The 22,774-nt window shown below is 46.1% G+C and overlaps 1 protein-coding gene across 3 annotated transcripts in view; it reads left to right on the plus strand.

Moving 5' to 3' along the window:
- The window catches only part of CSNK1G3 (casein kinase 1 gamma 3), a 1,399,476-nt gene that overhangs the window by 345,353 nt on the left and 1,031,349 nt on the right, over positions 1–22,774 (plus strand). The gene's annotated exons all lie outside the window — the stretch shown is intronic.

A 22,774-nucleotide genomic window follows, 5' to 3' on the forward strand; every position in this document is an offset into this window, starting at 1 on the left:
AATAAAATAATATAAAATTTCACAGACCTCCCAAAGTGAATGTCGGCAAAAAAGTGCATAGTTTTTCATGCTTGGGGTTTGACTTTATCTTGGTATGCTGCCAGAATACTGAAAAGAAATGCTTTAACTTGTAGCACCAGTAGGTGAATACTACCTTGCTAGGAGTTAGTTGAAACTTAGACTAATCGTCCTTTAATGCAAAGGTAGGTATCAGTGTGTTTTGTTGAGAGCATGCATTTAGTGTAGCCTCATTTGTTTGCAGCATACTGCGCCTCCCATATGGCCTGAAGTTAGCCACTTTTATACTGAGGGAACATGAAATTTCATAAAGTTTTGAAATACCAGGCCACGTTCAATTTTCTATTTTCTCTAACATATCTTATGCAGACTATATATCGCCAGGAAAGTTATAGTGGGTTTGAAAAAAACCTCCACATGAAATGTGAAAGCAGGAAAATCAGACCTGAAGGTGAACTACCAGCGCTTCCTACTAGGGGCTCTGTGGAGTGTGCGACTCTGCTCACATGCATTTTCCCGTAAGCAACGTTCTTGCCACTCACTGCTTGGATACTCTATATATTCGAATGTATGTGTTGTCAGAACAAAATATTTTCTGACATTATTACCCAATCTGTCTACCCTTTACAATTTTGAGTTGCAGATCTAGGAGAAATGTTTAACTGAAAAATTCTGCTCGCCCTTTTTTATATATATTTTTTTTCTTTACAAAAATCTAACTCACTAGTATGTCCTTGGATCTACATGTCATTGAATAAAAGTGGGTGCAACACTGTTGGCCTGATAATTTGATGTTGTAAACACTTCTGTACACTCAATTAGCATCAATGATCTTGTTGTTAATCATCTTTTTTATAATATCAAGGAATATTTTTTTTTTTTTTACAGTAAAAAAAGCTCTTCCAATGTACAATGGTATGCTAAGAGGCCCAAAAGATACATCACCTCGTTGTCTGCTCCCTGGTCATGTCAGTGATTGTTTTCACAAGCCTTTCTTTAGGATTGACACTATCACAGGTCTGCACATGCCCAGTAGTGGATCACCCCCCCCCCCCCCGAACTTTAAATTATGCTGGCGACCTGCACTCATGAAATATTTCAAAATAAATCTCATTATCCACCATAGGGCCACTAAACATTAGTAAGTCATCCTGGAAACTGCATATACCGCAAATATTGTCATCTGTTGCCTCTTGATTTGTCTCGACTGTGAATCCTTAGTGGCCAAGTTAAAGCTTGATGACCACACCTCTTACTATTGTGGTCATTTGTAGGCCCCAGACTCCTCCCTTTATTCAAGGAGCAGCTCTTAAATTTTCTTAAATAAACCACTAATGTTGATTCACCAGTTTTTCTCCTTAGGGACTTCAACATTTGGGCCTATGTATCTGACAATGCTGCTCGGTCATTAATCGCAGCGCTCAATTCCATCGGGTTCACCCAACAGGATGAGGGACCTACCCATTCCAGAGGCCACATTCTTGACTGTATCTTACTCCATCAGGTCTCCGCCTCAGTTTCCTCCATCGTTCCCTGTCCTTGGTCTGTTCACCATCTCCTGACCTTTTCTTTAAATCTCCCATGCCCCACTCCCCGAGTCGACGCCCTTCCAAGACAGTCCATTAGGACTAGAAGCCCAAAAAATCTAACCACTGAGAAATTATCCCACGCATTTAGCATCAAGTTGGGCTGTATTGAGGACTACAATAACGCCTTTGACCTTGCATTTCATCTTACTAACACCCTGGGTGCAGTATTGACGACCTAGCACCCCTTACAACTAGATGTGTAAAGTGTGAATCCCTCACCAAAAGCTGGTTTAATAATGGCATTCTGTCCCTCAGACATCTTAGTAGATCAGCTAAAAGAATTTGGGAGAAACAGCCCTAGTCAACAATTGTTGCCCTTTACAAACGGACAGTGAAGAACTTGAAGGCTGCTGTCATCCATGCCAATTCCTCTTACAACACCAGAATCGTACAGGCCAAATCAAATTCCAAGGACTTGTTTACCATCTTGCGGGACATTAAGAGTAAACCTTAGACCAAAGCTGCACCACTGGGGGACTGAGCTAGGTGCTAAACAATTCACAACTCATTCACCGCAAAAGTTGGCTGTCATCTGCAATCTAGCACATCTCACAACAGATTGGTACCTTTAGCTCCGCAACCCGCTGACACAGGACTACCCTTCACTCAGACTGCCAAACCCCAACTTCCATTTTCTTTCTCCCCCAGTACGGTGGTCGAAATCACCCAGATTATTTCCAGCATGAAGCCCACCTCCTGCAAGGGCGATTCCTGTCCCCCAAGACTTATCATCAGCTGCCTTGACACTCTAGGTTCATGGGTAACCAAACTCGTCAACCAGTCTTTTATTGAAGGGTGTGTCCGCCTTGATCTTAAAGAACCCTGTATCACTCCCCTACTTAGACAATCTGGACCCCCTTCAGCCAAAGAATTATTGCCCAATTAACACGTTTATCCTCAAAGTTATGGATCGAGTTGGGTATCTCCAACTTCAGAAATTCGAGGAAAACAGCATACCGGGCCCCCATCAATCCGGTTTTCGAGCTCCACATGGCACAGAGACTGCCATTCTCGACCTTAAATCTAACCTTTCCTCCATCATCAAGGCCACTCAGCCCTTCTTATGCTGCTCGACCTTTCTGTCGCGTTGGACCTGGTCGACCATGAATTGCTGGTGGCCAGGTTGCAATATTTGGTCAGCTGTTAAAGTACAGCTACTCAGTGGCTAGTCTCATTCTTGGCCCCCCGCACTTCCAGGGTCGCCTTCAATGATGCCTGCTCCTCCCCTGCATTACTAACCCGCAGGGTTCCCCAGTGCTCTTCTGTCACCCACGCTGTTTAACATTTACTTCCACCCACTTCTGGTGATGCTTGACGACATGGGTGTCCTGTATACTAACTCTGCAGATGACACTCGGGTCGTCCTAAAACTTTCATGGAATCTACTCCCAGGTTTCTAAGGTCATCAACTCCATATATCATACCATCCACTCCTGGATGGTGGCAAACTCAATTGCCCTTCATGCCGAGAAACCTGAGATTCTGCTCACCCCATCCATCCACATGCTAAAGAAACTGGCCCCAGAGTACACCAGTTTTTCCATCGTCCGTACCATCATTCCGGTCGCCACTAGTGTCAAAAAACGCTGGGCTTCACCCTTGATGCCGAACTCGCCATGAGGCAGCATGTTACTAAAACTTGTGCTTCCTGTGGGTTTATCAACAAACTTTTGCTCTTAACCCACCCGCAGGCCCTCAGAGCCCCTTTCTCTCTTTGAGAAAAATTTCTCTTGGACTCTTCCTTAGTAAACTCACAGATTGACTATTGTAACAGACCTCTGGCCGGCACTGCCCAATCAAAATTTTCCACTCTCCAGGTGAGCCAAAACGGGGCAGTAAGAGCAGGCTTGGGTATCCCCAGACAGCATCATACCTCTTAGGCAAGAAGAAAGCTGCACTGGTTGCCCATGAGGCAGCGTGTGTCGCAACAGATCCTGACTCTCACCGACAAGTGCTTGACCAACGATGCACCAGTCTATCTTAAAGAGCGGCTGACTTGATACCTACCGTCACGCTCTCAGATCACAAGACCATGCCAAACTTGTCCAACCCAGATTCTGCCTGACCAAGTACGGGGGGGGGGGCGCAAGTTTTGATGTCCTGGCCCCTGTTAAATGGATTGCCACCCCCCTTGATCTAAAAAAATAAATAAAATCCAAACCACCATCGAGTTTAAAAAGAGGCTGGAAACCTTTCTTTTGAATGCTCCCTCATCTAAACCCTTCTACCTTTCTTTCTGACGCTCACTTTGTTGTCTTGTTTGTTTTACATGCACCCTAAGACTTCTGGCGAGTCGGCACATTTACAAAAATTAAAATAAATACATAAAATACCTTCATTTTCTGAATATTACAAGCGTAATTCTTTGAAAAACAGAGGCTGCCAACACAAGGCCGAACGACATCTGACAAAATATTAATGTCCCATACACTGTTATGAAGTTAATTGGACTCTGGAGCACAGATGTACCTTTACGTGTTGCTACGGGGACGCCAAGTCCAACATACGAAGTATTTAGTGTCCCCTATTTCGCGACTCCTGGATATTTGTGATTGGCAATCTGCCTACAATTACACATTTGAGGGCACGCTGGTCTACGCCAAAGTGCAGCTGTTAAGTTTGCTTATGGGACACCATATTGGGTAAACTAATTTGGCATCTTCGATCTGTCGTTACTTTATCCACAAGAGGTTTCTTGAATTCCTGTGGGACCTCTTTACTACAATTTATTATATACTTTCCTCACCTATGCCACAAAGGAGATTTCAACTTCCTGTTAGTAATAATGTGTCAAATCTTTAAAATAACCTACAAGCAACACACTTCACGGAATCATTCCTTGCTGGTAGCTGCACTTCTTTGACTGTCGGTAGTTGTGCAGGTTGTGAGACAGACATCGTATCAACAGTTAGACACAGACAGAAGAGATCCAGTTGGAAAACCTTTATTTAAAACTTCATGATGGGAGTAACTCCTAACTTGCCCTAACCCTAAGAGGGGACTTCTCTCAACCAATGTATCTAAGGCTAGTCTGTCTAAAAATCCAAAGTACAATGCGGTCTGTGTCGCAACCTATACTTGCTCCTACTACTTTTAAAAAAATGTTTTTATTGGCATTTTCAACTTTAAACATAAACAGCCTCATTCCCCCAACTTAACCCCTTACCCCGAACTTCTCCATGACAGCTGTTCATCATGCCTTGGAATCGTAACATTTTGTGATCTCAAACCTGTTCCAATATCTTCCATCTTCTCTGGCATTGCACCACTCTCGAGTCACTGTGGAGGAAGGATAATCCCATATCCCAATCAGCCCTAAATTTTGTAGATCTCTTTGTAAGGAGTATGTGACTTGTTCTAGGGCTACAAATTGCCAGACTTTGACCAACCAGTCATGTTCATTAGGAACTATTCAGATTTCCACCTTTTGAGCCACCGAAAGTAGAGCCGCCATGCTGAGGCTCACGTAGGCTGCCTTCTAGACTCTAGTTGGCAGGGATTCAAGGATTCCCCTTAGTCCCAACATGGCCTCTTTAATGTGTTTGTGGACCTGTATTCCGAACATATCGGTCATTGCCTTTTGTACATAGTCCCAAAATGGCCCCAACTTGCCACTTGACCACCAAATGTGTCCCCATGTCCCCCGAGAATCACACCTCCTCCAACATCTTTCTGAGACTCCCGGGTAGTACTTGTGAAGCAGTGTCGGGTTAAGGTGCCATTGGACCATGCTCTTGACCAACTTTTCTCTAATTTGTACTGCCCTGGTCAAACGGGGAATGTCCGGCCACAATTTCTCCCACTGTTCCCTTTCTATTTCTTGCCCTGCAGTGTCCTCCCATTGTTTCATGTAGGGCCATTTCACCATTACCTCATTGGATTAGAATTTCTTATAGAGGTCCGCAATTAAGTGGGCCTCCCCACTACTGTTTGCCACATATTTCTCAAAGGCAGTAGCCGCCTTTACGATCCTGGGATTTGTCACCCAGTGTCTTATTTGGGAGCACTTAAACCTCTCTTCCTCCCCCAGATTAAAGTCCTCTTTACATATTTCAAACATTTTGACCACCCCACCTTCAGTCATATCCCTTAATACCCGACAGCCCACAGTTTCCCATTTCCTAAAAGCCCCTTACTGGGGTGAGTTGTGGGTTACCAAATATTGGCGTCAGCGGGGATGGCAATGTTGTCGATGTCACTTTCTTGACCCGGGCATCCCACACTGCACCCACCAGGGGTGTGATCCGACTCCTGTACATATTCTTAGGCCTATCTGCCTTGGGGCATCATAATACACTATTCAACTATTTTCCCACCATGACCCCATCCATGGTCCCCCATACCTTTTTTTGGCCAGCCCTAAACCACTCGCATAACTCTAACCTGTGCCGCTAAATCGTAAAGATAAAAGTTTGGAACACCCAGACCTCCCCTGTGGGTAGGTGTCATTAACAACTCCATATACAGTTGGCGTTTTTTGTTATTCCAGACAAACTTGCCAACCTGCCCATGGAGTTACTTGAAAGAAATAATTGGGACCGTAACAGGAAGGGCTGGAAATAATAGAGGAGCTTGGGAAGGATCACCATCTTCAAAATGTTTTTTCTCCATAACGGGGACGTCATTTCACCTCAATGCCAGGGGTATTGAAGATGACAATCCACGACCCTTGACCTCTGATGACATCACAGGAAGTGATGTCATTTGACCCCACCCCGAAGTGGCATCACATAGCACTGTTTCTAAGTTCACTACTAAAAATATGGTTACGATATTACAGTAAAGTGATGCACATTTCATACAAGAATGGATCACCATATGTATAGTAAATATCCGTGCGTATAGGTCCACATTACCAAATTACTGTGAATGCAAACAGACGTCCAAGGCTAAACGATAATGATGTGTTATTATACAGCGCTTATGCTTAAGCTCTTCATATAGAACAAATATACATACAATTACACCCGACCTGTGTTGGTACTCATTTATCAACCTTTGCAGGATGAAAGGCTGAGTACCTTACCGGGATTCTAACCAACCTGCAGATGACACACACATGGCGGTAGAGAGCCCTCAACCCACTGAGCTATCCTACCGGCTATAGCTATCAGAAAACCAGCCACTCCAGAAACAAAGAGCAACATGCTGCTGGCCACAACCTAGGAGCCTCAATTGAATTTTATTTTTTAATTTGTTTAGGGCTAGCAAGGGAGACCTCAGGGGTCACAGGTGCGACCCCCTAAATGACGTCCTTGCTCCGTAACTATGAGATGGAGAGAGGCTCCCATTCCCTCAGTAATTGCTTGATTTACTCTAAGAGGGATGGATAGTTCACCCTATACAACCCTCCCAATGAACTTGTAAGTTGGATGCCCAGATATCGGATGCTCCCAGTGGCCCAGACATAGGGGCATCCTTCAATCTTGGCACCCTCTCCCCCGCTATTTATTTGTATTCATTTATTTTTACATTGACAGAGCGCACCTAGCCCTCCGGCATCTAGGCGCTTGTACTTAAGAAATTGGTTACATTGCATTCTTAGTCGAGTTACAGGAGTTACATACATAGGTTAAACAGTTCAACAGTATAGTCCAAGCATGCATGGGTTAATCAGTGTTCACATTTATGGGAGAGGGATTGTGCTAGAAAACGGTTTCTCTACCAATTCTCCCGTAGTGTAATTTATTGTGAGTCTTGGCTAAAGAGCCAGGTTTTAAGGCTTCTACGGAAGGACTAGAGAGATGGGTCTACTCTTAGCTTCTGAGGCATGGTGTTCCAGTATTTGGCTGCGATAATCGGGAAGCTGCAGCCTCCTGCGTGTTGTCGTTTGAATCTCTGGGTCGCCAAGTGACCTGCGTATGACGAACAGGTTGGTCTAGTGGATTGGACTTTGGAGATTTGTTTGGTCAGATATAACGGTGCAGTGTTGATAGACATTTGTGTGTTAGGGATAATATTTTAAATTTGATTCGATCTTGCACTGGTAGCTAGTGGATGTTTCGTCTGACTGAGGATATGTGGTCTTTTTTCGGGACATTGAGTACTGCTCTAATAGCGTTATTCTGTACTATCTGAAGTTTATCAATGCTTTTAGAAGTGGATCTAGCAAAGAGGTAGTTGCAATAATCATTCCTGGAGAGAATTTGTGCTCTGGCAAGTGTAATGCAATTGTCAGTGCTTAAGAAGGATCTGCAGGAAGTAATAAGTGTGGCAGTGTAAGCTGATGCCGATGTGATGGCGTTCACTTGTCTGGTTAGGGAGAGTGACGAGTCTAGGTACACACCTAAAGATTTTACTTCTTTGGCTACCGTAATGTTATTGCTGTCAAGGTCAAAGGATTTGTAGGCTGGTGGTAGGTTCTTTAGCCTAGGTAGGCTGCCCACAATGAGGAGCTGTTTTATCGTCATTCAGACATGGTTTGCGTTGCGCCATCCAGGCTTGGATGGTGAGGTAGATAGTGTTCAAGTACTTGTCTGTCATGATTTCCAGTGATTGGAAGCAGTATTTGGATGTCATTCGCATAGTTGGTATATGTGTCATCCAATTTGGAGGAGATCAAAGAGGTTTTGTGAATACATTGTACAACGTTTGGGAGCCTTGTGGGACTCTGCAGGTGACGGGGGTTGGAGGGGCGGAGGCAGTGGTGGAGAAGACTGTCATGCCTCTGGAGAAAGGATTTAATCCAGTTTATGGCATTATTCAAAAAGTAGGCATCCCGAGCTAGGTGTTGGCACAGGATGTTGTGATTTACTAAGTGGAAAGCCACTGAAAGGTCCAGGAGGAGGAGCATGGCTAGATCGCCTGTGTCTCTGATTTGATCCTTTTGGATTTTTAGGTCCAAAAGGTGCGTTTCTGTAACCAGGCCTGGGCGGTAACCTAATTTGCGGAGGCCAAGAAGGTTATAGGTGTCAAGGTGATTTTGTATTTGTATGTATGCTACTATGTCAATTATTTTTAGTAGAAAGGGTACTGTTGTAATAGGCTATTAATTGGTGGGCAGATTGGGGTCTAATCTAGGTTTCTTAAGCAGTGGGAGCACCCAAGCCTCTTTCAGAATTTCCGGTAATTTGTTAGAGGCGAAGGAATTATTGATCAGAGTTGTGATAAACTGGGCCAGTTTGTCGGCACAGTCTTTAATAAGTGTGGCCGGGCAGACGTCTCCTTGGCATCTCGAAGGCTTAAAACCCTTTGATTTTGATAGTTTCAGCCCTGGTGATGGGTGTGAATTCAAACAAGGGGTACGAGGTTGGTGGCATGGAATCCGGGGCTGTAGGCTGGACCGATGGGGCAAGCTTGAGCTTTTTTGTTTTAATTTTGTTTTGTAGTAGGGTGATTTTGTCAGTGAGTGCCTTTTGTATGTTCTCGCACCATAGCTGGTCTTTGGTGCAGTTGTTGGGAGACTAAGATGGTGATTCCAGTTTCCATAGAATGGTAAAAAGTTCTCTAGTTGGCATTCTCAATTCTCGTGTTGTATGCATTACTCTTAGCTTGGATGTGTTGAATTGCAGTTTATTGTCAAGGGTGGGTGTTTTTTTCCAAATGCTTTTGGCATTTCTTTTTTTGTATGCGTAAATCTTTGAGGCTAGTGCTGTACCAGGAGTTGGTATGTGCTGTGGGTTTGGCTTTGCAGTTCCCCAGGGGCACCACTTTGGCGATCGCTGCCTCCAGCGTTTGGTTGTAAAGAGCTGCTAAGGATGTAGGTTTAGCAGAGTGGTCCAAGTGGGAGGTGAGGGGCAGTAGTAAGGGAAGCACCTTATCAGGTGTGATGTTTGTGAGCGAGTGCAGCTGGAGAAAGAACTGTAGGAGTGCTGTGCGGGTGTGCTGATTGAGAATAGTTTAATTTTATGGTATGACCAAGGGCAAGGGTCGTTGTTGGATATATTGGTAATGCAGTTGAAGTCGGCAAACCAGTCCAAGGTGCGACTTTTAGTGTGAGTTTGGTTAGTAATGCGTAGGGTGAAGCCCAGCACTTCAATGGTGTTAGCTACTGTGATGGCTTGTGTGTCAGTGATGTCATTAAGTCGTAGGTTAAAATCCCATACGATGACCTCGGACAATGGCTTTGTCTGTTGCCAGGAGAGAAGCTATTTCTTCCTCTAATGAGGAGGTAGACCCTGGAGGGAGAGAGCGAGGGAGGGAGGGAGGGAGGGAGAGAGTGAGGGAGAGAGTGAGGGAGAGAGTGAGGGAGGGAGAGAGTGAGGGAGGGAGGGAGAGAGTGAGGGAGGGAGGGAGAGAGTGAGGGAGGGAGGGAGAGAGTGAGGGAGGGAGGGAGAGAATGAGGGAGGGAGGGAGAGAATGAGGGAGGGAGAGAGGGAGGGAGGGAGAGAGGGAGGGAGGGAGGGAGAGAGCGAGGGAGGGAGGGAGGGAGAGAGCGAGGGAGAGCGGGAGAGAGCGAGAGCGAGGGAGAGCGAGAGAGAGCGAGGGAGAGAACACACACCGATGGGGCTAGTTTAGTGGATAACTATTCTCCTGCCGGAAAGGGTTGGTTGGATGACTCTGCCTCCTTTGGAGGTCGTTCTGTCTCTCCTGAGGATGGAATATCCATCAGGTATGGCTAGCGAGAGGGCAGGCGGCGGGGGTGCAGCCAGGTAAATCCTTGGAGTTGATAAGGTCTGCAATGTCCAGGGCTTGAGCTGGGAGGGATCTGGTGTTGATGAGAGCTGCCTTTTAATATGAGTTAGGGTGTCTATTTCTCTATCCCTGTTGAGCAATGTGGTCGCTTTGCTAGGGTTTGGTTTTTGAAGTTTTTTTCTTTTCCGCTTTTGGTTTAGTAATAGGGAGTGAGTAAGTTTGAGTAACTTCGCGTGTGTCAATTGGGCTGAGCATGGTTGTGTTAGGCATGACTGGGCTAGGGAGGGGGCTAATCCCTCTAGGCTGACAATGGTTTCTGGAGGAAGGTGGGGTTTTCTTCCTGTTGAGTCTTTCTAAAAGAGGTGGCCTGGGTGGTGGTTGTACGTGTGTCGAGGTCGGATGCAGGGTGGCTGGAGGTGGATTGTTTAGCTCAGTGTTCTGCAAGGCTAGTTTTGTTCGCAAGTATGATGCCTTTGTGTTCAGTGCTCGGCATGATCGAGTAGGCAAAGGTTATGTGGGTGGTGTGAGGCTGAATTTTCGTGTGTGATGCTAGGTATAACCAGTTGCAGGTTGTTAGATTGTGTGGAGGTCATGTGGGTAGGGGATTTGGGAGGTGGTTGGAAAGGGTGCATCTGAAGGATGAAGAAAGAAGGTGGGATGGTGAGTGGGTTAGGGAATACCTTGGCCATACGCAGTGTGCATGGGTATTTCATCTGTGTGAGTAGGAGAGGGAAGGTTTCTTTACATGCTAGTGTTTCTGTGGTGAGGGTGGGCATGTTGGAAGTCTGGCCACAGCTGGTGACCATCGCTCGGTTTGTGAGGTTTCGAAGCGCTGTAGGTGGTTGTCTAAAATAGGCCATAATACTTTGGTAGGAGGGCAGGGTTCCGTAGGTACTCAGAGGTTCTAGCGTCTGTGATCTATGTAGCTAGCTACAGTAGCCTGGGCCGGCATAAATCCGTCGTAGGCAGCAGGATTGAGTCCCATTGACCAGTTTGGCTGGACGTGTTAGCTGGTGACAGTATAAAGGCTGAGCTTATTTTTGTGGTCCACTTTGAAGCTGGATGCAATGGTAAGCATAGCAAGTGCCATGGCAGGATACCATAAGAGGGTTTGGGTGTACAAGGTTGTGGTAAACTTGTGCAGTTTGGCTGATAACCAGTTAGCAGTAAGGCAAAAACAGGCAAGTAAAGGCTGAGGTAGTCTTATGTGGCGAGGCTGAGATCTAGTGCACCACAGGCTGCAAAGGCAGGCACTGTTGTGATAGACGTGTGCGGTAGGGCTGGGATGCTGTGTTCAGCAGGGCATGTACAGGCAGGATAACATGGGTGCGTCGGGTCCTGTGTCTGCTGTATGCAGTGGGTCTAACGTGCGCCTCTAGTGTAGTGAGCATCAAACAGGTCCTATAGCAATGGACAATATGTAGGCCTCAGCCTCTGATGGCTGTGGTCCGCGATACTGATGTGGCTCCCCGTGTAGGCCAGCGTCTGTAGAATGAATTAATGAATGGTAGGGCTGGGGTTTTATTGTCGGTGTGATGGTGGCATTGGCTATAGGCGGCTAACGCATACCATTACAATAAACATTATGTAGAGTACATTAGGCTGCGATACAGATACCATTATAGTAAGCATTATGAGTACCACCTTTGGACTGAGATACAGATACCGTTACAGGAAACCATTATGAAGAGTACCTTTGGGCTGAGATGCAAATACCATTACAGTAAGCATTATGTACAGTACATTCATTAAAGGGTGAGATATAGCAATCAGAATGACACAATATAGTAAGCAGGTCTGGGCATAAAATAACTGAGTGCAGTGAGGAGCTGGCATACAGCAGCCATGCAGTGCGCCGAGAGCAGATGTCGCGTAACCAGTAGTTAGCACGTGGACAAGACCTTTCACGTGACTACGTACAGTAGTGAGGGTAGCATATGGCATCAGTGTGCGGAGAGATGACGGAAGGTATTGGCAGCAAGTAAAGATTTGCGGGTCTTACCCCTGTGCTCTGGTGCTGGCGGATTGATGGTCTGTGCAGGGTAACTTTGGTGCGCACAGCATTCGTCTCTAGTGAGTGTCAATAGTTTGGGAATCGGACTAGGCGCAGATCGTAGGTTAAGTCAGATGAGGTGAACAGCTGGGCATAGATTAGAGTTTCGAAGGTCGGGAAGACTGCAAACTGCAGTCTTGTGTCAAGGCAACTGGGGGCTTGCCATATGCATTTGATGGTGATCAAGGTGTTGAAATAGCAGCCTGCTAAGTGGCGACGTGTTTATGGCTGGCGATTAGTCCTCGGAGAGGGAGCGATACAAGTGGTAACTATAGGGAGGTACCAACCACGGAACCAACAAGGGTAAAACAAGCCGGCAGTTAAACATATGTCCAAATTCATTCATATATCATCATTAATAGTTCATGCAAATGTAAATAGTTGGATTCAAGCACAAATAATGAAACCTAAGTAATTTCCACAACAAAATTCAGTCAAATCATAATTAAAAACATGTTGTTCAAATAATAAAGACAAAACAATAAAGGGGAAGCGAAAAAAGAAAAAAACATCATTGGTTAGTGTACTGTTACTGTTGAGGGTCTTGTGTGTACTGGGTTTGGTGAATGTCTGGAGGCTCCTCCATGGTTAAGATAGGGAGTATTCTTTTTATTTACATGTACACAAGGTCTTCTCTCATATTGGCCTTCTCCGGTTTCCACCTTCTTTGTTTCCTTATGTTTCAGACTCTGCGATCGGCCCTAGGCGTTTTTCGCATCACTCAATACAAAGCAGTATTCTTAAACTGATGGTAACAAGGCTAATCGGCTGATGGCCTTTAATCCCAGGAAACTTGTAATTGTTAATGGCATCGGGAATGGTGTACACCAGTTTACTGACGCCTCAAACCTTTCGATATTTTCCGACTTTTATGATGATTTGTTGTCTGTTGAGAGGCCTGAATCTGGGGTGTAGGACTCCTTTCTGGATCTGCCCACTCTTCTTCGCCTCTCTCAGGAGTTTCTGGACTGGCCCGACGGTGCTGCGCCATTGCTTCCCTTCTCACCCAAAAGGCTCCTAGTCCAGGTGGTGCTATGCCGGCTTTTTATAAAACTTTTAAATCCAGTTTCTGGGGCCTGTTGACAAACCTTTTTAATTCTTCGGGATTCCGGCAGGGTGTCCGACTCCATGGAAGAATTCCTTCCGACACTCTTACCGAAGCCTGGGAAGGATGGCACTCATTGTGGCTCCTACCTTCCAATCTTTCTTCTCAATATTGATGCAAAGATATATTCCAATGTCTTGGCCTCTAGATTGATGAAATCTCCTTGATCCACTCAGACCAGACTGGGTTTATAGTCGGACGTGGCACACATGACAATATCCGAATGTGTTATCAGTGTATTGGAGGTTTCTCGGCAGTGTGTGACCCTGACTCCTTACTGGCGCTGGACCCTCAAAGCGTTTGCATTTGGCACTAATTTTATGGGACTGATCATGGCCTGCTACAGCTATTTGACGACTAGGATTGGTCTTAATGGTAACTATTCATGACCCATACCGATCACTGCCGTGTTCAGTCAAAATCCGAATATTGGTGGCATCACTGTGTGTGGGACTGAACACAAACTGGATCGCTAGGCTGATGTCTTACTATGTCTTGTGCTCTCTCTTTGCTCCAGGCCCTAATGGCTCTGTTAGAACAGATTTCGGACTACCTCATTAATTACGATAAATCTTTAAACGTCTCGGAAATCTGGTAAAACTCTGCCTAAGATCTGAGCGGATTCCATTTTCATTGGAATGATCACTCTCTGAATTATCTGGGCATCAAGTTGACACCACGCTATGATGACTTATACCGGCTCAACTTTCCGCCCCTTTTTAACTCCCTTTACTTGGAGCTCATGAGCTGGATGACACATCTGGCTTGGCTGCATTGTGGCTGTGAAAAAGAATATTCTCCCTAGGCTTTTGTATCACACCTTTGCTCGGCTGTTGTTGGTTCCATGCCCCTCGCTTCAGTCGTTACATCAGTGTCTTGGCGAGCTGGCGCTGGCAGGGCTCTATGGATCAAAGTTGACCAATCAGTTACTCCTGTCCTGTTGTTGCCTTGCCCCATGTCTGGAGTGTACACAAAGATGCGAGAGGGTTACTACTTTCATCCACAGTGGTCTCCCGGCTTGCTGGGAGAGAGTTATTAGATTGTGGAAGAGTCTGTGGGGTGTGGGCCTCTCTTGCACCTGGTTTTTGGCGATCTGGCTTTTTCACCTGGCTTGAGAGGGAGGGATTTCCAAGAATGGCAGAATGGTGGTCTACATCCGAGTTAGTTGCATTGCTTATGCAGCCGCCTCACCTTTCAAAGATATAAGGAGGCTTTTGGCATCCCTGAGTGTGAAAGTTTCGGGTAAATACAGCTCTGCCTTTGGATTTACAATCCGGGGATTGTAGCAGCTGGAACTCGCCCTCTGACTGCTTTGCAGCTTACTGTGAAGGAAGACTCGCCTAACCATAGGATATCCAGGTTGTAGAACCTCCTGTACAGATCTGACACCTCTGCCAAAGTTTCATACATGTTGCAATGGGAGAGAAACTTGGGAGGCTTTATCCCAGGGGACACCTGGGATAAGAGCTGGACGAGGGCTGGCATCTCTTCCTGTAGCGTTACTAATAAGGAGAATATCTACAGGGTATTGTACCAATGGTAATTGTACCAGACCCGTCTTCATAAAATGAACAGCTCCATTTCCCTGTATGGCTGGAAGAAGTACAGATATCTTGGTGATTTTCTCCATCTTTGGTGACATTGGGGCAATGCTCGCCAAATTTTGGAAGGATGCACTGCCTCTGATTAAGGACATTATTGCTTTCTCGTTGCCTGTTGGACCGCCTGATGGTCTTTTTTGGGGCACCAGTGGATTTCATCTACCCAGTCACTGGGTACCATGACTGCTTTGATTACCATAGTTCTTGCTGGCTGCATGCATTTTCCTGGCTAGGAATTGGAAGCTAGCAGAGAGCTCACTGGTTATGTTTGATGGTAGAAAAGGTTTGTGCCATTGCTCAAGACTGCCTGCCCAACTATGTTTTGATTTTGCTTTCCTTACATGAATTTAGTGAGGAGCAAAGGGTGCAGGTGTTAGCACTGTTTTCCTCCGTTGCTGCTGGATTCTGTGCCCCGGAACACCTGAGCCTGTCTGAAAATCATTAAATCTCCATGGGTCTCCTGTGAGGGCAAAGCCCGCGGGAGCAAAGGGTGCAGGTGTTGGCGCACGCCGGGTGTTTGTGCTACGCTACCAGTGACACCAGGATTCTTGCCCATCGTCAACAATACTGCCAGTCTCCTGTTGATTGCAGCGTGCAATGTAGAGGTTAGGGTCAGTGATTCCCAAGGCTGACATGGTCTAAAGGAAGTCAGAGGGGGGAACCTCTTTGGGCGGGAGTCAAAATAAGATTTCCAGGATATTTAAACCTATCAAAGAGGTGAACGCCTTGATCTTGGAAATAAAGGATCTGCTGACGTATTGATAGCCGGGACTGTGTGAATTCTAACAGCCCCAAGTTGGTTGAGCTTGAGGAGGAAATGTTTAGGTTCTACAATGTGTAATTCCACAAGGGGCCCCCAGTAGGAGCATAAAGAACTTGTTAAAGTTCCACCATCTCCTCTAATATTTCAAATTAGGTTGACCCTATTTCTTTTTGTGACATGGCTCTGGCACAGTTTAAGGCAAACGAGGGCTTTCACAAACGTGCAGAGAAGGAAAATTGCCTGGCCCTGCATGAAACCGCTTATTTACCTGTCCAGGAGGCGGGGAGGAGTTTTACATTTCCTGTTAGCCTTAATGGATTGCTCTGGGGGGCTGCGGTTCTAGTGTAATTCAAATTTGTTTTTTGGATGTGTGTCCAACAGCCTTGCCTGTGACTGTTCCCGATTGTAAAGGGGGCTTTGTTCCGCTGCCAAATGTCTTGGCGAGCCAAATGGTGGCAAAAATGCAGCCAGTGTTTTTGTTGGTGGTAAAATCACTTCTGCAGTTGCACTTTCAAATCATTTTGAAAGTGTGTCTAAGGACCTTTCTGCAGTAATTCCATCGGTGTCTCCTTCAGTGGCACCTCTATGGAAAGTTGTAATTTGCAAGAAAAAGAGGAACACCGTGGGGAAAAGGCCCCCTACAAAATACTGCATGTTTTCATTACCTGAGGGAAAGTCACCTCATGATGCGGGTACTCCAACTGATGCCACGGATACATCTGATCATGTGGAAAATCTCAAGTTGACTTTGTGCTTTATTTTAGTATTTTATTTGTAGAGCGCACAAGCCCTGAGGCATCTGGGCGCTTTGCTTGCAGAATAGGTTACATGTTGCAATAAATTACATAGGTTATATACAGTGTTGTAAGAGTACATCCATTAGGTTACAAAGGTAGTACAGCATAAGGAGGCTGAAATGAAGTTGCAAGAGGTAGCATAAGATAGGGTACAATAATACATACAATGAGATGAAGGGGTGACATGAAAGGGGTTACAATGGGGTGCAGGTTGCATGGTTGAGTACAGTAAATGTAGTGAGTCCGTTTCCATCAGCTCCAACAGTTGAGAGGATAGTTGTCAGGATGACGGGTTGCTAGTTCACTTGTGTGGAGTGCCAGATTTTTGCGTTTTTCCTAAGTGTGGGAAAGGATGGTTCGGATCTAAGCGTTAAGGGTAAGGAGTTCCACAAATCAGCTGCTAATACCGGGAAGCTGTTACCTCCTTCGATCTGAAGTTTGAAGCGTGGGAGTTTGAGATAATGACACTGAGCAGCTGCTAAGGTAGCTGGGCGCTTCATTAGCAATCACTTGTGTGTCAAGGATATGGTTTTGAGCGCAATTCTTTATTTGATCGAGAGCCAGTTAAAGTTCCATCTGGAAGAGGAGATATGTTCAGAACTGGCAATGTTTAGTGCTGATCTGATGGGGTTGTTTTGTATTACCTGCATCTTGTGCAGGTTTTGTTGATTGGTTCTCAAATAGAGAGCATTACAGTAGTCCAACTTGGGTAAGACTAGTGCTCTGGCTAGGGTTATGTGGTTGGTAGTCATGAGATATGGTTTGCTAGCGCTGACTAGTTTGAATGTGTAGGCCGTTGAAGATGCAATTGCATTAGTTTGTCTAGCAAGGTTCAGAGTATTCAATGTAAATACCTAGAGTTTTTACAGCCTTTGAAACCTTGATGTTGTTACCATCAACGTTAAATTAAATGAACTGTGCATTGAGGTTAATAAGTTTGGACGGTGAGCCCAAGATGAGAAGTTCCGTCTTGTCTTCATTTAGGCAAAGACCATGCTTGGTCATGCAGGCTTGGATGGTGCTATAAATGTCATTCAGTGCTTTGGAGTCGTTAGCATAGTCACTGGTAAGAGGGATGAGTATTTGGGTGTCATCAGCATAATTTGTGTAGTGCTGATGGCATTTGTATTGAGCTTGAAGAGCTGATTCTCAAGAAAACTGAATGCTGGCTGAGTGAGCAAGCAGTGGTTTTTAGGGAGTTTTAGGAGCAGATGTTATCTCTGAATCCCCTACTTATGGAACTAGGAGTCTCTTCGACACCTGTGGTCGAGAATCTAACCCTTAGTGGTGGCACGTTAACTTCTAAGGCTAATCAACATCCCTTTCCAAAACCGGTGTTGTCAAAGCTGGGAGGTAACTCCTCTGGTCAGATGGGGGTTCAGCCCTCTATATTATTACCACCCCCCAACCCCAAGTGTGTATGTCGATCAGGTCTCAAATTCTGTGGGTTATCCCATTCCAACATTGTCAGGCCCTAACTCGCTACCTTTGGGGAGGGTTAGGGGGGTGTAACTCAGTAAACCGTTCTAGTAGCGTTGTGCAAAAATAATCTAACAGTACAATTTTTATGGTCAATGTCCCCAGGTTAAAGAATGGTGCATATGAATCTCCTGAGTCCCTGAAAAACAAATGTATCTGTTGGATTCGACATGTGAAAGGTTGTCTTTCAATTATTAGAGAAGAAATCGTATGTTGTTCAAGGGGTGTGACCCCTAACACTGGTTCCAACCATATTCAGATTTTCTTTGTATCATGGGTGTTGGCGGGAGGCCTCCGGGGTATGGATCATAGATATTATCCAAATGGAAAGGCCATCATTTCCATAAGATCTTGTGACTATTTCTTTACTTTTTTTTTATATATGGCGCCTCCAATGCCCTATGATAACAGGGCCTGTTTTGTACCTTCTCAAGGGTCAACTGTCTAGGGCTTTAGGTCCAAGAGCATCCCTCAAGGGCGAGTTGGGTTTTTTAGTGACCTTGAGGCAGTGGATTGACTAACCAATGAGAGGATAGATGTTGGTGATAACGTCCGTCCCTATACACTTATTTTGTGGAACATTGCGGCAGTTAGTAGACTATTGGACATCCCAGATTGGTGGTCCTTTGTACGCAGGTTCCATAAAATTGTGTTACAGGAAACTTGGGAATTTGATTATGCTCTGTTCCAGAGTTTTAAGTCCATTCAGATTCCTGCAACCTAATGTTTGAAAGGGAGGCCCAGTTGCGGTCTCGTGGTCTGAATTGATGTTACATTGGGATGGAAGGTAGAGGTAATTTCACTCTCTCCAGACCTCCAAATGCTGCTCATCCGGACCACTGAGGAAGAAACCCTTTATTTAACATCTACCATAGGCCTTTGAACTTACAGGGCCTTGTAAGTCTTGGACGTTTCCAAGCTCTAATAAATACCAAGTTTTCCGCTCTCGCTATCATTGTGGCCAGTGATTTTAATCTACAACTGAAACCCGTAAAGGCCCTGGTCGAGCTGAGGGAGGACTAGGACTTAGCGCTGTATATCCCATCTGTGAATGCTGTTCCTCTGAAAAATAATGCATCGTTTAGCTGATGAATCTGCATGTCTTGCGTTTAAATTAAATCTAAGAGTCTGTAATGGGCGATGTCAAAGACTTGCTCGCCCAGCATACTTTTTTGGGCATATTGGGAATTGGCTTTTTGATTATATTCTTATTTCAGCATTGGACTGGCCCAGAATTGCACATTTCCAGAGATACCTGTAAAGTACCGGTGGGGGGTGTCTGTACTTCCGCTCTCTATATGGTAAAGGAGAGGCACAGAGGACCCCTGCCAAGATTCTTTATTATGGTAACATAGTCGAGCAATCAAGGCCTAGCTTCTCAGGAGGTGGTGCAAGCTGGTTCTTAAGTACAGTGTAGTCCCCAAGCCCACACGAAGGAATGTCCACACACTGTATTGGTTAAAGCAGTCTTTATATAATTAATATTCCAAGTCATATACACGATCACAATAACTCACTTTGTACTCCGAAAATCAACAATGGTAAATATGTACAGTTCCAAAGTGGTACCACTAACTTTACTCGATCTTATTATAGTGCATACGGTCAGAATGACAAACAGATCAAAATAAAGAGGAAACCAGCAGTAGAGAGAGGAAGGAAATCAGGATGGTTGAGCAATAGGCAGAATACTGGTAACTAACGTTAAACACAGCTGTGACCCGCCTCCTTCAAAGACTGCCGTCCCTGCCTGTACTCTAGATCTCCTCCGGCACTCTCGGGAGACGTCTGTGGAGTTGCACTACTGCGACTCCCGACGCCCTGCGGCCAGTTTGCGTAAGGGTGGACCCTGGCATCGGGTCTGCCTACTCCGCTGCGGTGCCTCCTCTCAATGTCGGGCATGGGTCTGCGGCGTCGGCAGTGCCATCTCCCCACCACAGCACGAGGTAGGTGAAGCCCATTGCAGCTGTCCAAAGACAGTCGCATACATGAGGTGGCAGTCCTCTTTGCTACAATTACTGACCCCCTTTGTTGGCGATCGTGGGAATGGCTCTACAAAGTTCCCCTCCGCCAGTCCATCTCTATGTACCTCTTGGGTCCTCATCTGCTGTGCGACAATAGCTCCCCGCAGCACCCTCCCTGGTACCCCCTTAGACATGCAAAGAGTCAAAATCAGGCGTGAAAGGTAAGACATGAAAAGAAGCTAGCGGGGCAGAACCACAATACAAGCCTGCAAAATATGACCTCCAGGCTTCACCACTAATGCAATACTAAGGGAACCAATCTGTTTTGATATACCTATCCAAAATAGGGAGTTATCTCCTGATTGAAGGACATTGTATAGATTCCCCCCCTACCTCTTCTTAGTAAACTCTTTCTTCTTGGAGGTGATCAAACATTTATAGTTAGCTCTATACACAAGTAATTTAGACCTATCCACGCCCAAACGACAATTTTCAAATTCTTTTTTTCTTGCCAAACAGCACGCATACTCATACCATCCTACCTGGCCTAAAACTCTCCTCTTTATCGCCCTAACAGGGGCAGTCACAAATGGGACAATCCTAGCCTTCAATTTTTCATACTCGCCCAATATTGTCCAATCAGTATTACCTGTTTTCGCAATATTCTCAAGGTTGGCAAGATTCGACTCAAATGCGCGGTTTACATCTAGGTTTGTTATCAGCCCATTTCAGAGATTTACGTGCATGGCCTTCTATGGCTATCATTTGGCTATTGAAGGTGGAACAAGCTTTGGGTTGCACTGGATACATTTCTGAGATACAGAGAAGGGAAGGTGATCACTTTCCGTTCTCGGGTATTGTGATGCTGGAAATGCATCGGAGGGACAGGGCCTCCGAATCCTTGTCCTTTACTGCCTTTTTATCGTGTGTACTGTCGTGGTTTCCGCGCAGGAGTTCATGTGGGACTCCAGGCGGTGCAGCTCTCTTGGTTTGGTGAACAGACCCATGGGATACCCTTACGGCACCCATGGGTAGGGGTACAACCCTGTGCCCCTAGTGTATGTTTTTGGGTACCTGTGGGTGGCCCGCAGAGCAGGGTATGGGCTGGTGGCAGCTCCATGCTGAATTTGACTGGTGCTCTGAGTATCCTCCATTTTGGGATTCCCAGGCCTTGCCATTGGAATCAGTTGATTCCTGATGGAAAACAAGATGGCCCCTGTGGCCTCTTGCTTTCTATTGCCTATTACCTTGTTTTCCCAAAGTCCTGGGAAGCCCTGACTCTGTCCCTTCCCCCTGACTGGCTGGTGGGTGGAAGCTCCATATATGGTGGTGTTGTGAAGTCCAGTCCAGACTGGCTGGAGCAGCCTTCCCAGTGACTGTATGTTGTGGGTACACCCTGTGGGTGGGACCTGGGTGAATGGAGTATGTGACCAATATGCACTTCTTGTTGTGGCTGTCTGGTTTCTGGTATGAGAGACAAAGACTGAGACAGCGCTGCCCGAAACTGGCCCGAATGCAGTGTGTAGTGTTGAATGGCTGGGTACTTGTCCCAATCCACATTCCTTGTTATGAGTGTCTGAGAGGGAGGAGGATGGCCTGAATGCACGTGTGCCTGATTGGCTGACTGACTGCATGAATGCCCTTCTGTATGATTGGCTGCTGTGTGTGACCCAGCAGTGTGGAGGAGAGATAGGATAGTATATCTGGGGACCTCTCACCACTGGAAATTGTTCAGAAGCTGTGTCTACACTTGAAGAGTAACTGGAACTGCTGATGCTCGACGCCCACTTGGAAGTAGACTTGCTGTTGCATTTGCTTCGACCTGATCTGAAAGCTGCCGAATTCGTCGAAGACTCATCCAAGAGAGGACCTGGTAAGGCGCTCTCTTCCCATGCTCTGAGGGACCATCGAGCACTGCTAACCTTCGCCAAAGCTCCCTGGAAGTCAGACCCTCGGAAGGCTGCCGACCCGAGACGAGACTGCAGAGAACGACGAAGCAAAGCACCTGGACTTCGCCGCTGTCGAAGTCTATTGCCGTCGACCAGGGTTTGCAGGTTTGTGTAACCGCTGGCGGCCCGTCGAAGTTATGTTGCCCAGCCGTGAGGACCACTTGACGCCGTGCCGCCGACGACCAGAGCCGCCCGCTCCTTTGCCTAAGAACTTTTGAATCAAAGGACTCCCTTGTCCGCAACGTCGACCGCTTTGTCCCCCTGGAGAAAGTCGAGGACGACCAACGTGCCGAGGAGAATCCACCGGTTGGTTTCCCGCCACCTGAAGGCCACAAAGACTTCAATGACTCAACGCCCTTGTTGGGCCACAGTTCCTCTGAAACTCTTTGCGGTATTGAACAATCCATCGCCTAGGTGACCCGCACACCTCATCCTCGCAGGACGTCGCTAACGAGCACCGCCTGGATCGACGTTGTGGTCTTGGCACCCTTTAACTTCTCATCGACGTCGTCAACGCCAAGTTCACCATCTTCGACGCCTCTCGACGATCCGTGGCCCCTGCTTTAAAGGGAGTCACTCAAGAAGATCCTTTGACGCGTCTTCGAAGAACTCTACTCCACCAGGTACATTGGGGGGGTAAAACATTATAGGAGGAAATAAGACTATTGAACAATATATGGACTGGGCTTGTGCTATATATCTTTATTTTACAGGTTGCCCAGGTGGGGGGGGATCGCCACACAGAACTGTGTCTATTGGTAGGGGCCAGTATTCTGCCCATGGTTTCAACCCTCTTGCGGTCCTTCCTATCTCTTTTGCTGGTTCCCTTGTTATTAATCTGTGTGACATTTTAACCGTACAGTTGATGCACTTTAATGAGAT

Source organism: Ambystoma mexicanum, chromosome 6p, assembly GCF_040938575.1.
Source record: "Ambystoma mexicanum isolate Mex_15411 chromosome 6p, UKY_AmexF1_1, whole genome shotgun sequence".
Taxonomy (NCBI): Eukaryota; Metazoa; Chordata; class Amphibia; order Caudata; family Ambystomatidae; genus Ambystoma; species Ambystoma mexicanum.